Consider the following 13,443-nt stretch of genomic DNA (forward strand, 5'->3'; position numbering starts at 1 on the left):
TGAAGAAAATCTTGGGAAAAGCCATGGTTGAGTTGAAGGAGCTGCTAGGGCTATAGGCAAGTCTCTTTGTTAATATGTTGTTTTTGTTGTTGTGAAGAGCAGACAGTCTCCATTGGGTTTTTATAGAGAAAATATGTGTCAAGACTTTGAGGACTTGGAAGCATCTATCTAATAAGTTTGATGAGTTGTGGTTGTAGGAAGTGGGAAAAAAAGCAATAGTTAGCTCACCTCCCTGAGTTGATTAATAAATTGGTTTCAAACCCAAACTAACCCAAAAGAAAGGCTGAAGAATAAACTCACGCAAGCCAAGCCAATAATCTTAAGCCAATTGGCTATTGAACATGGGAACTACATACACAATCACCATTTTGGTTGGGTATGGCTAAGAAAGTCCGTTTGACTACAACAACCATTTTCGTTGGTTGGAAATGAGATGGTCTTGACAATCTCCTCCTAAAAACTAAACTCCGGATTCAAACAAATGATTCAAATAGGAAGAGATCTGGTTAACCAATTAGAGATGAACCCAAACCACACTCAATCGAAGGTTGATAGGTTCTTTCAAGTTTAAAATTGGTTAACAAAACCTATTTTGGAACTTTGTCCTCTCTTTCAAATGTCCATTTTGATATATATATATATGTGTGTGTGTGGATCCGAGACACACAAAAAACCACACATTATACACACTTTTTTAACCCTTAGATGATTCACCATCCAATGGCTCAAAATGCATCATGATGAAGCTTGTCTGCCATCATTCCTTGATAGCAAACTATACATCTACGGGAGGCAATAATCTTTGCCTATAAAATAAGGCATCCTCCTCATTGTAAAAGGCAAAATGGAAAGATTCAATGAAAACATCAGAACAACATTCCTATTGCTATTTGAATTCTCTAAATTCTCTCCACAATCTCTTTAGTTTTATAACACAATTAAACTATTATTCTTCTCATAGAAGGGCTTTTTGACAGTTTGAGATGTGTTGGTGAGCTCTATTGTGGGGGTCTCTTGGTCTTCCAGTAGTTTGGTAGTTTATTTTGGTTATTTATTTTTCTGTTTTGGTTCTTTGTTGAGGTCCAAAGTGGCCTGAGTTGGACCGTTTTGGTAGTCTATGGCATGTGTGGTACTCTTTTTTACCCTGAGTTTGTCCCTTGTGGTTTTCCTAGGAAGATTTTAACAAGGCTACTATAGTCTATATTTATGTCGATTATGCCTATTTTGATTTATGAATGAAATTTTCTTCTAAAAAAAGTACCATTAAACTAATATCTAGTTGGGAAAAAGTACCATTAAAGTACCATTATAAACTAGCTGGTGGTATTGATCAAGAACTTTGATGAACATTATGAAATCTTCAGTGTTAACATTTTGCAATTTATTTGATAACTTTCGCTTGATCATAGTAGTAACACATTTTGTATATATCTTCTTTGTATTTAGTAAAATACCAGACCGAGAAAATATACATAAAATTTGTATGTGCATTATTTGGAAATTCTTTATTATAAAAAAAAATATGGTAAAAATTCAACCATTATGTTATATTTTAAAATGATTTATTTTCATTTTTTGAAAGAGTGTAAAATATGTGAATAATTGGAAAATATATGCAACATGCATGGATTATACATAAAAAAAAATATATACTTGAATAATGCAAGTATAATACGTTTGGTTTAAAAAGCAAGTATAGTTCCGCATAATTGAGAAATGTGAAAAATTAAAGTATTTAAACAGAATACATACATATTTATATGAGTATGATGCACGAATTTATAAAAGCTTAATTGAAAGTGTAACAACAACTAGATAAAATATTAATTGATTACTTAAAGATAATATATAAGTTGAATGAATTATTAATTAATTAGATTTTTTTTTGTGTGTCAAAAGTTAAAAAGGAGAGGCAGGAAACTCACACACATGGATACCATGAGGGCTTGAACTCAGGACCACTTAGAAACATACCAAACGTTTGGACCAATTCAACTAACATCCCATTGATAAATTATTAATTAATTAGATGAAGGTGATCCTTTTGTTTATTTTTTGTTAGACGAACTTATGATAGATAATGAAGTGGTGAATTGGTTATTACAGTGTCCCCAAAGAAAGGTAAAATTTGGAAAAACTTCTCATAGGACAATAACCCCAAAGAAAGGTAAAATTTGATTCTAAGCCTTCTAATTGTGTTTTTATTTAATATTTAAATTAATATTTATGGTTTTGAAGCCATGCATGAGTTACGAACACTACAAATAACGCAAAAACTTTAAGAGAGAATATATGATAGTTATATTTGAACAAGGATATGCTAATGATGAAGATAATTGTGACACTGGTTTTACTTATATGCTGGTTGTAGTGCAAGCCATTAATGGTGAAGAGGCTCTTTCTGTTCCCTCATCTTACTCCCTTTCGAAAACTCCATCTCGCCTTTGCTCCTCTCTTCCACATGGTGGTGATATTTTCAGAATCCATAGGACTTCTGAAATTTCTAAGATTCTGGTTAATGTTCGACATTCTAAACATGGACCTAGAAAACTTCCCAAAACTCCAATTCTGAAAAATCCTATTGATCCCAACACTCCTATTTCTTCAAGTCCTAATGTCAAAATTATCTATCCTCGTTCTTTTAATTTCAAATGTAAACTTCGACCATGTGGCGCTGCCTGCTTTCGAGCAGCGCTGTTATGCAAGTTTTGTTGTTGCTGGAGATGATGTTATGCATTTACTCCCTATTGTGTTTACTTTTGTTATCATATTGTGTGAAAAAAATTTATATAATTTGATGGTTATTTTAAATAGCTTGTAATATATTGTTTACATAAATCTTCTATGCATTTTTGTTCTTTGAAGCACAATAGCTTGAAAATTTATATTTAGGCCGTCTTTTATCGATTTACTGAATCTGATTGTATATAAGATAATATAAATTCTCCTTTTTCTGCTCAGTCTTTGGGTACTGCATATAGTCCATGACATGACCAGTAGGTTTCCATAACAAAGATCATATATATAATAAAGAATAAGCCTTTATTTTGATAATAATACTATAATTCATAACAAAAATTAATACAACAACAAACCCTACAATAGATATCGAGAAGATCCCAACAAAGAAAGAATTCAAGGAAAATAACATCCCTCACAAGTTCTCTGTCACAAGTATACTGTATACATACACTAATAAGCCACCATCAAACGGAAGAAACCATCAAATCATATATTCTGAAGACTCCCCAGCACAGACAAGAAACTAGATTGTATACTTCTACTAGTAATCATGGAGAACCATGGCATATATATATCAAGTGGTTTAATTGGATGGGGGTGGGGTGAAGAATGGAGTCGATGGAATTGTTGTTGGAATGGTGGGGATTGAAGGGATTGTTGAGGGGAATGAGGGAAGTGGGTTGGCGGGCAATGGAGGGAGGGTTGTGGGCACCGTAGGCAATGTGGATTTTGGCAAAGATGGGATTTGGGGTAGGGAGGTTGGGAATGGGGGCAGAGTAGTTGGGAGAGTTGGCAATTGGGTAGAGGGCAACGGTGGCAACGTGGCCGGCTTTGGCAAAGTTGGAGCAGTTGGAAGCGTAGGCAATGGGGTTGAGGGAAGTGGAGGCAATGTGGTCTTGGGCAGAGTTGGGGCAGTTGGAAGTGTAGGCAAGGTGTTTGAGGGCTTGGGAAGTGTTGGTAGTGAAGGCAAGGGAGGCAGCTGAGTGGGATTTGGCAGAGAGGGGATTGTTGGGATTGCCAGTGTTGGGGGTGGAGCTGCTGCTGGTGTGTCCAAAAGGTGGCGAGCTGCATGGCTCATTTGGGTGCTTGAGGCTGACAAAATCACCACCAGCAAGGACGAAATGAAGAAAATCTTGGGAAAAGCCATGGTTGAGTTGAAGGAGCTGCTAGGGCTATAGGCAAGTCTCTTTGTTAATACGTTGTTTTGTTGTTGTGAAGAGCAGACAGTCTCCATTGGGTTTTTATAGAGAAATATGTGTCAAGACTTTGAGGACTTGGAAGCATCTATCTAATAAGTTTGATGAGTTGTGGTTGTAGGAAGTGGGAAAAAAAAGCAATAGTTAGCTCACCCCCTGAGTTGATTAATAAATTGGTTTCAAAGTCATACCCAAACTAACCCAAAAGAAAGGCTGAAGAATAAACTCACGCAAACCAAGCCAAGCCAATAATCTTAAGCCGATTGGCTATTGAACAAGGGACCTACATATACAATCACCATTTTGGTTGGGTACGGCTAAGAAAGTCCGTTTGACTACAATAACCATTTTCGTTGGTTGGAAATGAGATGGCCTTGACCATCTCCTCCTAAAAACTAAACTCCGGATTCAAACAAATGATTCAAATAGGAAGAGATCTGGTTAACCAATTAGAGATGGAGCCAAACCACACTCAATCAAAGGTTGATAGGTTCTTTCAAGTTTAAAATTGGTTAACAAAACCTATTTTGAAAACCCTTAGATGATTCACTATCAAATGGCTCAAAATGCATATGATATTATTTAAAAAGGAAAGCAATATTTTTTCATTACTTTCTAGAAAACACAAGTCAACCACATGATTATCTTTTCCAACTCTCTCTCCTCTTTAATTACATTCTTAAAAATACAAAGACATTTTTTTTCCATCTAAAACTCGTTGGTACTTTAGCTGGGTTTTCACAAAATCCATCACTTTTATTCTTCTCTTTAGTTACTCTTTTTGCTACGCAATTATCTTAGGCTTTGTTTTTGTTTTTTGTTTTGTTTTTTTGTTTTTTTAGGTTACTAGCTAGCTAGTGATTACTTTTTCCCCGTTTCTCTTCAATAATCTCTCTACTCTTTTAGCAAAAATAAATAAATAATAATAATACTAAAATCTCTCCACTATGCTTTCTTTTACTCTTTTTTTTTCCTTTCGTTTCGATCCATCGAACTTTTTTTTTTTTCTAAATCTTTAATTTTGTAGTTTCATTTAATCTATCTTCACCATTTAAATTTTTTAATTTTGTAATTTCTCATCACACTTTTTCATGATTGTTTTTCTTTTTGTTGCTTTATAATGTTATTCAATGTCACTCCAATGATCTCCCTTTTCTCCTTATTTTACGCTCTTCTAATGAACTTATTCGTTCACCAAAACACAATATATATATTTTTTTATAGTTGAAACAATTGTTTTTCAGCCATATTCGTTCACCAAAACACAACATATAGATTGCATATATTAGTAAAGTCAAATGATGTTTAAAATTCCATTTCTCATTCCAGAAACAACATTAGAGCTTGATGAATGCAACAAACCATCAATCATTAACCAAAAGTAACTGTTCACAACATTCTTCTTTCTTTTTCAGCATGGATACTCAGTACTCAAAGAATCAATAGTCCCGACACCCATAGAATCAGTAGTCCCAGCAACCAATACTCCAGGAAAATATCCAATACAACCCTTCAATCATAACTCAAACCATTTAGTATCCCTCCAACCATCTGCATATGAAGAAATCAAACCAAATTCAGTCATAACTCAAAGAAAGAAATCAAACCAAGTTAAGTCATAACTCAAAGAATAATTATATAATTATTTATCAGTTGCTCCAGGGCTAATTGAATTTTTATTTTTTTTCCATCTCACTGATTTATAATTTAAGACTACCACTAATTTAACTGTAGACTTAAACTTAATAATACCAATTCATAATGAATTGATGCAATATATGAAAGGAGGACACCAATTCAAGTGCTGTTGTGTTGGGGCAATTTATGTGATTCAAATTAAAAATAAAATAAAGAAGAAGACAATATGCATGCAAAAGAGCTATTGACACTAAACACATAATGGTTCTGACCTGATGGAGATGAGGGCTAGAGGTGCGTGATGACTTCACAACTAATGATGAAGAAGCTTCCGACATTGCAATGGTTTCACTTTTCCGACAAGTCCAACAAGAAATGATGAAGAAGCTTAAGGAAGAGATGAAGACATAAGAGAATAATGGAGTGGGAGAGAGTTGTTTGTGGAAGGAAGAAATCTGTACAAGGAAGAGCAATAGAAACGAAGAGGCACACGCAAGGAGAGATAAATTGAAGTAATGATTGTTGCATGTTTTCAAAAAGTAAAAACAGAATATTGATTTTTTATTTATTGAAAAACAATATTGTCATATGCATTTGAGCCATTGGATGGTGAATCATCTAAGGATTAAAAGGTGTGTATAAATGTGTGGTTTTTTGTGTGTCTTAAGATTCTGTGCTAAAATATGAATATGATTTAAATACTTTAGGTTGACCTTTATTCTTCTCCATAAGGAGGTATATATAGAAGTTTACATATGAAAGTTTTACAAGGAATTAGATATAGTAAAGAATTAGGAAAGTATCTCATAATTGTACAATGATTTGTCACTTTTATAAAAAATAGGAAAGTAAATCCCTTAATTAATCAAGGAAATAAATCTCCTTGATTAATTAGGAGACTCACGTCAACACTCCTCCTGAAGTTGGTGCATATATGTCACGAATGCCCAACTTGGTAAGTGAGTCATGAAATACTCTTCCACACTCACAGCATATGCAATATCTGATCTTGGAGGACGTATGAAGAGTAGAACCTTTGGTGGTGGTGATAGAAGAAGGAGTCTGGGTTGACCGCATGCTTCTGTGAGTCTGCAATAAGATGGAGAATCGTATGGGTTCTTGACATCACAGCGGAAGTAAGATGTGATATGAGAAGGTGAGGAAGGTGATGTGAGAAATTTGATGTAGGAATTGGATTTAAGAGGTATGTATATAAGATTTGATGATATGTGTTTAGGGATTCGGATAAGAGGATTTGAGGACTTTAGATTTGAGGGATTTGGATTTGGGGAAAAAAAATGAGGAATTTGATTTAGGGTTTTGGATTTGAATATGAGAAATTTGAGAAATTTGAGAAATTTGAGAAAATGGTGTAGAGACAAAACAACTTCTCTTCACTCCCCTTCTCCCCTTAAAGAGAAGGGGTCGTCAGAGTCAAGAAATAAGCAACATCTTCTTGGGATACGTCAATAAACATAGCCCTTTCACTTTTTTTTTAAAGTGGTAGAGTTTGCCCCTCCTAGTACCACAACTAATCATCTTGCTGCTGAGGATGTCTTGTTGTGGCTACAGAGGCAGATGCAAGAGTTGGTGCCGTTGGAGCTGCAGGACTAACAGAAGCTGAGTCAGAAGATGTGTCGAGTGATTTGCCCCTATTCTTGCGCGGAGCTTTGGAGTGGTCCCACCAATCCGAGTAACCAATCAATTCGTAACAGCCATCACGAGTATGTTTGCTTCCACCACAGTGAGTGCATTTGCGTTCTAGACTAGAGCTTGTGACTTGAGTTTGAGAAGCACCAGTGGTAGAAGTCGGAGGACCATGTGGACGTTGGGTGGCTAGGACAATAATGTCTGGAGTACTGGTCATGGTCATTGTTGAGCTTCGCGACGGACATATGCAAAGGTTTGGTCAAGGTCTAATTTAGGTTCTTTACGCAAGATTTCCCCCCGGACTTGATCAAACTGAGGGTCGAGCCCGACAAGAAACAGGTGAACACGAAGACGATCCAGTTCGGTCTGACGTTCAGTCACGTCGGTGTTGCAGTGCATGCGATTGGGAGTGCGGTGATCAATCTCTTGAAAGATGGTATGCAGTTGGCTATAGTATTTGTGGACAGAGGCACCATTCTGTTTAATGGTGAATGCCCATTTGTTGAGATCAAAAAGGAAAGTTTCATCCCTACCATCAAAGTAGGTTTTCTTCATGGCATCCCAGATTTCTTTGGCGGTACTTAAGCAGATGAAACGACTCATCAAGTCGGAAGACATGGAGTTAATGAGCCACCCCTTCACCCGAAAGTTCTCCGTACGCCATTTGGAATAGGTGGAGGAGAGCTTAGAAGGTTGCGGGGTGTCGCCGGTGATGTACCCCAATTTTTCGCAGGTAGCAATACGCATCTCCATGACTTGAGATCATAAGGCATAATTGGTTTCAGTCAAGGTGATGCTATTTGGGAAAGGAGCGTTGTCACTGTAGATAGTAACAATTTGGGAGGATGGTGGAGTGGTGTCGGTGGTATCAGAAGAGGAGATGACATCCATGGCAGCGGAAGAATTTTAAGGGTAAAAAAAAAAAAAATGTGTTTTGGAATTTGAAGATATGAGGGATGTGGATGGAGATCTGAATCTGGTAAAGAGAAATATGAGTTTGGAGAAATATGAGGAATTTGAGGAATATGATTTTATGGTTTGTGTTTGAAGAAGTTTGATATGAGGATTAGCGTTTGTGTTGGAAGAAATTTGATATGAGGATTTAGAGACAACTGAAGATTGATTGCTCTGATACCATGCTAAAATATGAATATGGTTTGAATATTTTAGGTTGACCTTTATTGTTCTCTATAAGGAGGTACATATATGAGTTTACATATGAAGGTTTTACAAGGAATTAGATATAGTAAAGAATTAGGAAAGTATCTCATAATTGTACAATGTTTTAGTTTTTCACTTTTGTTACTCCTCCCTCCCATCCCCTTTCATCTTCCCTCTCAATTCCATCTCCACTCTCATTCTCCCTTCCATTCTCTCTTTTTTCCTCTGTACTCTAGAACAAAAACTAAAAACTAAAAACTAAAATCGAAATAGTTATCAAATGGGCCCTTAGGTTTCCTTCTTGGACCGAGACATGCAATTTCATTTCTGGGTGCTAGTTTAGGGAGAGCAGTGGGTTGCACTGTTCTTCATGTGTTCTTAAACGAAACAAATTTTGAAAATCCAGCCTCATGATCTATATAGAACGTCAAATCTTATAGATTAGATCACTACCTAGGCTGAGCTAAACAATTTGATACCTTAATTAGTTTACAATTAATGAGTTAAAATAGTAATTACCTACATATGGATGAGCCACCATGTTGGAGCATTGGATATGATGTTAATTTGTAGTTTGATTAATGGCGTATGAAAATGGAAATGAGGCAGTGGAATTTGTTGTTAGACGAGAGAGATTACTTACCCTGAGCCAGGAATGTTAATGGCAAAGGGGAATTCAAACCACTGGTTTTTGTTTATTCAATGCATTGGAATTGGGGGGTGGATTAATATTGCTAGTAAATGGCCAGTCGGGATCAACTTTGAGCCCATGGCCATGGCAGTAGTTAATGAAATTGTTGTTGATTTGTTTTTCCACTTTATATATAGTCCATGGCATGACCAGTAGCAGTTCGATGACAAAGTGACGAAGATTATGTGGCGGGATGAATCGATAAGCCTTTTGATAATACAAGAGTTATAACAAGATTGCAAGAATGCAAAACAAACACTATTATTGTAACCCAAAAAAAGAAAAAAGAAAAAGGCAACACTAGAATATATAGATATCATGAAGATACATGAAACCCAACAAGAAATAATTCGTGAAAAATAGCATCCTCACAAGCTCTCTGACACGAGAAATACAAGAAATTAGATAGTTGTAGGACCTAGCAAGCATAAAGAGATCAATCCATATATCTCAAATCTCAAATGGTTTAATTAATTTGATGGGGGTGGGGAGAGGAATGAAATGGTCGGAATTGTTGATGCAATAGTGGAGATAGAAGGGATTGTTGTTGGGATTTGGAGAGAGGGCAGTGGAGGTAGTGTTGTGGGCAACGTAGGCAATGCGGAAGGTTTTGGCAAAGAAGGCATTTGAGAGCTTGGCAATGGAGGCAGAGTAGTTGGAAGAGTAGGCAATGGTGGCAACGTGGCCAGATTTGGTAGAGTTGGAGCAGTTGGAAGGGTAGGCAATGGTGTTGAGGGCAATGGAGGCAATGTGGCCTTGGGCAGAGTTGGGGCAGTTGGAAATGTAGGCAAGGTGTTTGAGGGCTTGGGAAGTGTTGGTATTGAAGGCAATGGTGGCAGTGTTTGTTTTGGCAGAGATGGGATTGTAGGGAATGCCAATGCTGGAGGTGGAGCTGCTGCTGGTGTGTCCAAAAGGTGGCGAGCTGCTTCGGTCATATGGGTGTTTGAGAGTGACAAAATCACCACCAAAGACAGAATGAAGAAAAGCTTGGGAAAAGCCATGGCTGAGTTTAAGAAGCTGCCAGTTGTATTGTAGGCAAATCTCTTAATTAAAATGTTGTTTCTTGTTGTGAAGAGTAGAAAGCCTCCATTGGGTTTTTATAGAGAATTTAAAACCAATAGTTAGAAGCATCTACTTGGGTTTGATGAGTTGTGGTTGTAGGAAGTGGGAAAAAAAGGTAAAAAGCAATAGGTAGTTCACCTTCCCAACTTTGATATATATACAATTGGTTTCAAATTCAAAGCCAAACTAGCTTAAGCCACAACAAATCTTATTAGTTATATGCATGCCAATTGTGGCTGCGGAAGTAACCAAATTTTGAAGCAGAAAATATCATGGGACCTACATAATGGTTCTGCCGTTGGATCCTTTACATGGCTTGGAAAGTCCAGATGATTGCTTCAGCTGCAAGCATCCCTTACCCTGGGATATTAATTCTCAATTTGGGTGGACATTAGATGCCCTTGAAATTGTACTCCTAATTAACAGTACATTTTGATTGATATGCTCTGCGGTTAGAGATAGCTTCACGCCAGAGAATTTACACTTGTATTGGTAAATCTTTTGAATGATGGGCGCCTAATCACGACCTCATTTTTTAAGTGTATAAATAGTATAGCCGCATGGTAATACACAAATTTTTTATTTCTAAAAACAGTATAGTCGGGCGGCTATACTCACTTTTTTTGATTTTTTGCAAGCGGATCCTTTTTTTAACGCGTATAAATACCATAGCCGCACAGCTATACGCGATTTCTTCTTATTTTTTTTCCTAAAAATAGTTTTGACACCTGGATAGTAATCAGCCCACCCCATTGGATAACCCTAGCCTTCTTCTTCCGTGATTTGTCGTCCTTGTTCTAAAAACCAAAAGCAAACCGCACCAAACCGTTTGTTCAGGGAGCCAACTATGGTCGGTTGACATGAGTGGCGGTTTGATGTCTATCTCGGGATTTGTTATACCGATAACTCCAGTTTAGTGGGCGATTCCGGCCTTTCAGTATGTTTAACCGAACAGAACGCACTCATATTACAGAGAGTTGCAAAGCACCAAATGCATAAGCAAGAACAACTCTCGATGATATTCTTTTTGCAAGCTACCTCATCCCTATCATCAGATGATCTTCGCATATTATTTGTGAATGTAAGTTTTTCCCTTTGGATCTTCCATAATTATAATAAACTTTTGTTGGTAAAAGGTTTGATTTTTGATCTTTTCATTCATGTTATAAATGAAAACCATATGCCATTCAATTATTTGATTGTGGAAGATCTAGGTCACGACTTAAATAATTAGCCTTTAACTAATTTTTGCGTCATTGCATGATATTTTCTTCTAGTTGATTAGGCTTTTAATAATTTTTTATAATTATATATATCTTGACTATTTATTAGTAAATCAAAAGGAAAACTTATTAGTTTGTTTTGCATTACCTCTTTATTTTAGAGTTCAAGGTTCAGGTTCAGGTTCAGATCCAACCAAAAAAAAAAAAAAAAAAAAAAACAGGTTCAGGTTCAGCAGTAAGCATTTGGATAGTATTATGATATTAATAACAAGTATTAAAACAACAAATACTGTCATAGGTAATGAAAAGATAAGCTCACAAGTACAACAAAGAATTCATATAAAATAACATCCTCACAAGCTCTCTCTCTGGCACAAGCTTACTGTATACTTAATCTAATGAGCCACAACGAAACACAAGAACCATATCGTATGTTCCGGGACTTCTGGAGACTCTCCAGCATATCCAAGAATTTAGATCTTGATACATAGTAATAATAGTAAATGTGGAGAACCAGAGATTGATATATATATATATATATATATATATATATATATATCTCAAGTGGTTCATTTTGACGGGGGTGGGGAGAAGAAGGGAATTGTTGGAATTGTAGAAGGAATGTTAATGGTGGGGACTTTAGGGAATGTTGGGAGTGTGGGCAATTGTGGGTTGGCTGGCAATGGAGGTAGTGTTGTGGGCAAGGTAGGCAATGTGGGCTTTGGCAGAGTTGGGGCAGTGGGAAGTGTAGGCAAGGAGGGGTTCGAGGGCAGTGTCGGTAGCGAGGGCAACGGGGGCAGTGTGAGGTTTGGCAGAGATGGGATTGTAGGGATTGCCAGTGGTGGCGGTTTTGCTGGTGTGTCCAAAAGTTGGCGAGCTGCTTGGCTCATTTGGGTGCTCGAGACTGCCAATACCACCATGAAAGAAAAAATGAAGCAAAGCTTGGGAAAAGCCATCGTTGAAGTTGAGAGGAGAGTAAAGCTTGAAGAAGGTGGTAAGCAAATCTAATAATTCAAATGTTGTTTCTTGTTGTGAAAAGGAGAGTGTCTCCATTGGCTTTATATAGACAGAAACAATGAGTTTGATGAGTTGTGGTCGGATGAAGTGGGAAAAAGCATTAGTTAGTTTACCTCCCTAACTTATAATTAAGAGTTGGTTGCAAATTCAACCCAAGTTAACCAAACAAGAAAGGCTTTTCAAACTCACGCAAACCACAAGTCATCTATATGCCAAATTAAGAGCGAAAAAACATATCATGGGCCCGTTTCAATTTGGCTTTTCAAACTCATGCAAACCACAAGTCATCTATATGCCAAATTAAGAGCGAAAAACATATCATGGGCCCGTTTCAATTTGGCTTTTCAAACTCACGCAAAACATACGTCGTGATGTTACTAAGTGAAATGAATTTTAATTTGAATTGATTTTTTTGTTGTAGAATATTCTGTATTGAAATTGTTCTAAAATTGTAGACATTGATATGATTAAGGTATTGAATTAGAAAGACCATGCTCAAGTATAGGTTGATTGGACTCAACATTGGTTCTTTTCATTTCACCTCCAAGGGTACCTTAACATTGGTTCTTATTTGAGGGATTTCTCAACTGAAGCGCTCTTTCTCTACGATTTTTTTTTTCAACGATCTAAACCATCTATTTTTTAAGTATACATTCATAGATCATCCTTACAAAAAATTAGACAAATCGAAAACCGTTTTGACATCCAATTGTGTGCTACAAAATCAATGAATATGGTGCTTTAAGAAAGTACTAAAATTTCAATAACTCAATTGAGTAATTAAATGATATCGGATTCAAGTGATTTTTTATAGAGATAATATATATATACAAGAAGCTTTAGTTGAGGAATCCCTCAAATAATATTTGAGGGACACACTCTTGTAGGGCCCACTCTATACTGTATTTCACTAATCCCAATCCCTCAAATATCTTTACCCGCTTCAGCAAACAGGAATTTACTGCGTGTTGTGTCAATGAGGAGCTTCAAACTAAGAGCATCCACAATCATGCTCCTTATTTCTTAGCTAAAATTTAGCTAAAAACACAAAAGAGCTATTTTA

Source organism: Prunus persica, chromosome G6 (genome assembly GCF_000346465.2).
Source record: "Prunus persica cultivar Lovell chromosome G6, Prunus_persica_NCBIv2, whole genome shotgun sequence".
Taxonomy (NCBI): Eukaryota; Viridiplantae; Streptophyta; class Magnoliopsida; order Rosales; family Rosaceae; genus Prunus; species Prunus persica.